The sequence below is a fragment of the Vulpes lagopus genome, chromosome 5 (assembly GCF_018345385.1).
Source record: "Vulpes lagopus strain Blue_001 chromosome 5, ASM1834538v1, whole genome shotgun sequence".
Lineage (NCBI taxonomy): Eukaryota > Metazoa > Chordata > Mammalia > Carnivora > Canidae > Vulpes > Vulpes lagopus.
The window spans coordinates 100,242,220-100,249,030 of NC_054828.1; positions in this window are offsets into that span (position 1 = coordinate 100,242,220).

The following is a 6,811-nucleotide window of genomic DNA, read 5'->3' on the forward strand; positions in this document are numbered from 1 at the left end:
CTAGTGTCTGGACCCAGCCCAGCTCCTAATTAGGGCACAAAGCCAGACAGCCCCTGAGGGAGGGCACCACCTCTTTATAAACACTGCCCAGTTTCCTTCAGGGGTATCTTCTTGCAGTGAAGAATGTGAAGATAACCTTCTGTATGTACACATTAACAGGGCATCAGAGGCTGATGACCCATTTCTATCTTTGGGAGGCTGAGAGGGCTAAGGAGGCTTCTGCACCTTGGGGAGAGGGTTCAAATATTTCCCTAAAACAGAGACACCTGCAATTGGCCCATCCAAGGCCTAGTTCTTAGCTAGTGCTAGTCCATTGCCTATTTACACTCAGATTGGTTCCTTGACTTTAGTGGGCTGTTCTGCAGGATCTACATTTCTCAGTCTCTGCCTTTTGGCTTCCAGGGAAGTTCACTCAAAGGAAGCACCCTGACAGAAGACGAGAAGATGGGAGGAGGAGGAAAGGTGGGGGTATTTCTTTCTCTTTGCTTCCTTTGGTGTCTTTGGCAGAATCTTGATCTTTTCATGACTCCAGCTCATATCAGATGACCCCTCTCTCTGTGGTTGCAGTTCCCATTGGACAGTCTTCCTCACTTTCCTTTCTCCTTCTGGTCCTAGAGCGAAGTGGCTTCCTGCTATTCCCCCTGTCTGGATCATCTTATCATTCCTACATGGCTTCTTAGCTCTTCATCACTAGGTATCAGGTTTCCTCTGAGTGCTATCACTGTTCATCTGCCTTTTATTATCCAGGAAGCCCTGGAGGTGAGGAAAGGTCCTGTGACCTTGGCTCCGGATGGAATCTACAAAGCTTAGCTCCGGGTGGATCCAAATGTTATGCACACCCATGACTGTGTTCTAAGCCTGAGAGGAAACTGAGAGGGCAGTTGGCCTGTTCCCCCCAAGTCCAGGTCACTAGTGGTCCTTGGACTGGCTGGCTAAGGAGGAAGAGGCTCAGCCATGGCAGGTGAAGGGCTAGTAATGGCTGATGTGCACAGAGGCTGGGGTGGGGATGGGGTGTGCTCTAGTGACTGCTCTCTGTCCTTATGAGGTCCTCTGATGTGGTGTCCACTTTTACTGCTTGTGTTTTTGTGCTTTGGAAACTAGTGACGAGAATATGCATGTGGGTTGAGAAACAGTATAAATGTGTAGTTTAGGGGCTATCGTAGATACACAGTGTGAGGCATACTGACCTACATAGAGGAATATGGATTGGGTTTCCATATCTGCGAGGATGTGGATCTAGCCTAGATAGACCTCGAACATGGCTCCCAAGATCATTTGGTCTCCAAGACAAAGTCTTCAGGGTCACATGTCCAGAACAGAGTTTATAAAGCACTTGTTAGCTAGGTCTAAGAAAGGGACACATGGGAGCCTAACCCAAGGCAGCAGCTGTAGGTACCTGCACCTTCCTTCTGTAGTTGGTGCAGAACTCCTTCCACTGGATGCACAGAACAGTCTGTGACTAAGTCACTTGCCATATGGTGGTCAGGAGAGCTGTTGGTCCCTGATGGGCTGGCTGGGCCTTTCATTAAAAAAACCTGATCCTATTTATTTTGGTTCTTCCTTCTTAGTAAATAGGATCTAGGGGGTTGGGGAGGGAGGAAAACAACAGGCAAAGGGGCAAGAATCAGGAAAACTGGTATAGTAGCTGACAGAGAAAGAAAGAGAGAGAAGTTAGCCCATGATGACCTTCAGCTTCTGTCTCCTGGATCCTCATCGCCGGGACAACCAGTCTCAGGCCCACCCTGACTGTTCTGCTGATTAGCCTGGCCTGGGCCCAGGGGCCACGGGTCAGGCTGGACCACAGTAGGACCTGCTCCATGCAAGCCTTCTCCCCTTCTGAAGGCTGGAAGCCAATTTCTGGCGATGCCACTTCTCCCCACCCCCTTTTTTTTTTCTGGGCCAACAGCCTTGTTTTGATAATCTGTCTGGGGCCCTGCTTTATGTTCACTGGCCTCTTCCCCACTAGATTCAGCCTCTGGTAGATGCTGGGATCTGCTAAGGGACCTTTGTGGTGCTGCATGCCTGCTTAGATCTCAGAATCCCCCTCTGGAATTGCCCATCGCTGTGGCCCATCTGCTGGTGGGGACACCCTGTTAGCAAATGCTGGGAGACCTCCCACTCCCCTCCCCCGCTGCCGACTGTTGCTGAGCTACCACCTGCCGTGTGTTTCCACACCCTTGCACACTGCAGTCTGCCTGTCACTCTGGACGGCTGCCCAGCAGCTGCAGCTGAGGCTGTCCTGCCAGCACCTTCCCCAGCCCGATGGGTGGTCCTGTCCGGTCCTGGCCCTCCCAGCCTGCTTCATCGGCTGCATGTACTGAGCCACATCTGGCCGAAGACATTGCTGGAGTAGCCTGGATGGGCCTGGATGCACTGACCCTCAAAGAGATGGGCCTCCTCCGTCAGGACCTCTTGGAGAGGGTCGAATGTGGAACCCAATAGGATGAGACAATAATGATGATAACAGTGAATGTTTATTGAGGACTTCTGAAGTAACAGGCTCAGTGATTTACCAACTCTATGTATACCTTGCAACTACCCTGTAAAATAGGTATTATTATGTCCTCTTTTCACAGACAAAGAAACCACTGCTGCATGATATGAATGAATCCATGTTAAGGTCCCACAGCACATAATTTATGAAGCTAGGACTAGACACTTCTGCTTTTTGGTCCTGCTTTCTGGACACCAGGAATCAAAAAAGAAGAGAAGATGTCATTGGTCTAGGTTATTAAGCCCCAAGAAAGGAGAAGGGAGGAGGATAGGACAGGATGGACAAATGAATGGCCTATCCCTTCTTGTCCAGAAGACAGTGGCACAGGGTGATGTGGGATCAGGAACTTTCCTTCAAAGGTATGGATTGTAAATAATTGCCTGCCATGTGTTTGGAAGATGTTGGCTCCCATTGGGAAGAATCTGTTTGGAAGAATCTGCCACAAGTTTCAGCTCCCCTTAGGAACACAAGATCCCATAGGTCCTACTGGGCTCTACAAGCTGTGATGGGATCAGGCAACAGGGGTGTAGCTGCAAAATGGATCAGGCTTTGTGGGGTCCTGAGATTAGTCTTGGGGTCCTACCGTTGTCACAACTGCCCAAAGTGTGATTTTCAGAGAGTCCATTCAAAAGGAAATTCTGCCTTTTGGTTTCACCAAAGAAGGAGCTGTTTCAAAAGGGATTGTGTGGTGAGGAGTTCTACTCTGAGGGTGCAGTGAAGGCCAATGTAGCCCAGGCTTGATTCGAGTTACACAGGTGCACCCCACATGGTGGGCCATGTGTGCTGCTGCCTGGGCTCTGGAACCTGCGGGGTCCTCCATGCTTGAAATAGTCTGAATCTGCTGACTTGGCAAAGATGGGGGTGGGGGGTTGGTCGACATCTGGAGGGGAGAGGGAAGGAGCCCCCAGTGACTAGGCCGTGGAGGGGCTTGCCAGCTTTGCCTGCAGCCCTGAGCTCCCCCTTCTCTCCCCTTGACCACAAGAACAGTGTAATTCTCCTCACGTTAAAAGTAAACATCTGGCATCATCTGCAATGCTCAAAATAAACCAGGAACTAATAGGAGGCGTTTGTAACCACAATAGGTCCTGGGTAAGGACGGAAGGGGTGGTTTGCCACGTAAAAGCCAAAGCTGGCTAGTTGTGGTGCCTCAGTCCATTTGTTTCTTGATGGGTGGTTGATTAGTTGATTGATGCATAAACTTCTAGAAGATCCTGCTGCTGAAGTTCGCCATGACTCCCAGGGCAGCTCCCAAGGACATTACATTAACCTCGTGAAGCCAAGTGGTCCATGGTATACACAAGTCCAGGGCCAAATACACAAAGAGCTGGGGATAATGGGAAAATAGTGTGGCAAGGCACTGGGATCACTGTGGGGAAAGGGGCTACCTTCCAGAAGTGGAGCTTGCCTGGGCCCCTTCACAAGAGACAAAAGATGCCAGCGTGGAAGCAGGTCGGTCAGTCGTGGTGCCAAAGGAGAGGGCAGGGGAGACAGAGGGAGTGGGATAGAGCGGAAGACAGGGCTTCATCTTGGGGTCAACCTTCTGAGCCTGGTCACTCATGTTGGGACAGCAGTATTAGAAGAGACAGCAATATACACACGGACCTCTCAATCCGATCGACAAGCTGGAAACAGCCTGGGCCTGGCTGGCACCATCGGACAACTGTGAAGGGGCTCAGGGATGAAACTGGCCGTATTTGAACGGCATCAAATCTACTCCTCATAGCACACTAAGTGTAAGTGACAGACGGAAAAACAAATTAATATTACAATTGTCACCAGCTTTCACGGTCTGGTAAGAGAAATGCTTCCAGGGACAGATTCACAAGCCTTCATAATTCTGAGGACTAATATCCTTCATCACCCTCATCAAACGTCCAGAAGTGGTGTAGTTCTCACTAAAGAAGAGTGAGCTGGAGGACACAGAGCAGGTTGGGATGCCTAGTGCTCAGAAATCAGGCAGTTGGCTGTAACTTCAAAAGTGGGTTTTAGGGCAGCCCCGGTGGCCCAGTGGTTTAGCGCCGCCTTCAGCTTGGAGTGTGATCCTGGAGTCCTGGGATAGAGTCCCACGTCGAGCTCCCTGCATGGAGCCTGCTTCTCCCTAGGCCTGTGTCTCTGCCTCTCTCTCTCTCTCTCTCTCTCTCTATGTCTGTCATGAATAAATAAATAAAATCTTAAAAAGAAAAATGGGTTTTATGCTGGAGGTCACAAACTGCCTGACGACTACTAGTTGGCCCACAAATGTCTTTATTTTTAAATTTGAATTAGAGGCCAAAACACACGAATCAGAAGAATCACAAAAAAAGGAAAAAAAAAAAAAAAACCCCAAACCAAGCTTCTGATTCCCTTGAAATACCTATGCGCTCAGGCCTAAGTTCTCCAGATGGCATCAGGCCCTGCAACTCCCTTCCCTGCTGGCTTCTGTAGTCACTTGTGACTTCAATTCTAGTATTAAGCCATCAAGCACGTTTTATGAATCAGGGAGTTAGTGGGGCTGACTTTCCAAAAGTCCAATTTAAATGAAGGCTATATAACAAAATGGGAGAGAGATTTTGGTCCTATTTTAGGTGAAAAGACTGAGCCACTCCTTTAATCCGTTAAGACAATGATCTAATTAAAATTTGTTTGATTAATCAAACATCACAACATGCAAGAAAAGTTCAGGAAATTAAAAAAAAATCTAATTAGTTTGTCATCCTTGCAAAATTTTTCATTGTGTGCATTCCTTCCAGTCTTTTTTTCACACGCATTTTTACAGGGCTATATATATGTGTTTGCATCCTGCTTTTTTTATTGAACACTGTAATTTACATGTTTTATCACATTGCTTTATAATCCTCATTTTTTTGTGATTCTAAATAACATTTCAAGGACCATCTGCGTGCATTCAGATCTTTTTTTTTTTTTTTTTTTTGTATTTTGAAGTATTTGCTCGGAATATAGTTTCAAAAGTAGCACGAATGGGTTACATATATAACTTGCGTATTAAAGAGTTAACCTGACCCCAAAGTACCCTAAGTCTCTTCATCTCAGCAAAGTGTTGGAGAGGCTGTAGGAAAAAAAAAAAGGTCATTTCAGCATATGTGATAGGATTGTGGGTAATTAAAAAAAAAAATTTCAGCATGTGAAGTCCATTCCGGGAATAGCACTATCTTGAGACCCAAGTCAAATAGTACTAAATGTGCTAAGCAGAGGCTTGTGTTTAAAGAAGAAACTCATTTGCTCTTAATAATTGCAAAATGCTGCATAGCTCAACGATGGAGTCAGAAAACTTCACAGAGCATCAAAGCCTGGTTCAAAAAGATATGGGAAGCCAAGATACAAGACAAACTGTCTTTCCCCATTAAAGCATCTTTGTGCCTAAGTACGATAGTCATTCCTTAGAACAATGGCTGCCTTTAAAATTTTTTATTGATGGGAGAAAAAAAATGACGAAACAAGACCAGAGCGTTGAAAGGTATTCTATATCCTATAAACAACCTAAAGAAGCATGTAAACAAGGTGATATGTCATAAAACGAAATGTGATACAGATAACCTACCACTATCTTCTGCACGTGTTCAGATGACTAACAAGTGCCTTAAATCTCTAAGTCATGGAAAGCAAGCACTCTGTATTTTATTTTCATTTTGCTTACACGTCTTTCCGTCAAATAAATAAGAAGACCGACAAGGTGGAAGAGCAGGACAAAATGAGAGCCTTTTCTAAAGACTGACCTCTGTGCCAGAGGGGCTTCTGGGAAGTGGCCTATGAGTTTTGTTTCCATGCAGAGCGAGCCAGCAGCACCTCTCAGGGCAGGATTATGGAGCACTTGAGCAAACCCCACCTCCTGTGGAAAGGCAGCCTGTCTTTGGTGAGGAGAAATCGTGCCTCCCTAATCTACTAGAGCTCTTTGAAGGGCCAAGTAAGTGTATGGATAAGGGAGAAACAGTAGACACACTCTATTTACACTTTTAAGGAGCTTCTGACAGGCTCCACACCAAAGCCTGTTGAGTCACCACGGGAATGGGGGGAATGTCTGGTGACAATAGGGAACTGGCTTAGAGATAAGAAATATGGAGTAAGGATACATAAGCCTTTCTTTGGATGGAACAGTGTGAAAGGTAGGGCTCCTGGTGGGGGACTGATGCTCCTGAGGGTCTGGGCTAACTGGGTTAACTGGCCCTTGGCAATCCAAGATGTGACCATCAAGTGCTCTGTGTTCACAAGCCACATGTGCAAATCAGCTTCATTGCCCGTGTAGTCACAGCTCATATATTACCTTGTTGACTTTGTAACGTTTCCCGTGACATTGAGAGGTCCTGAAAGGCAGGGGCATGT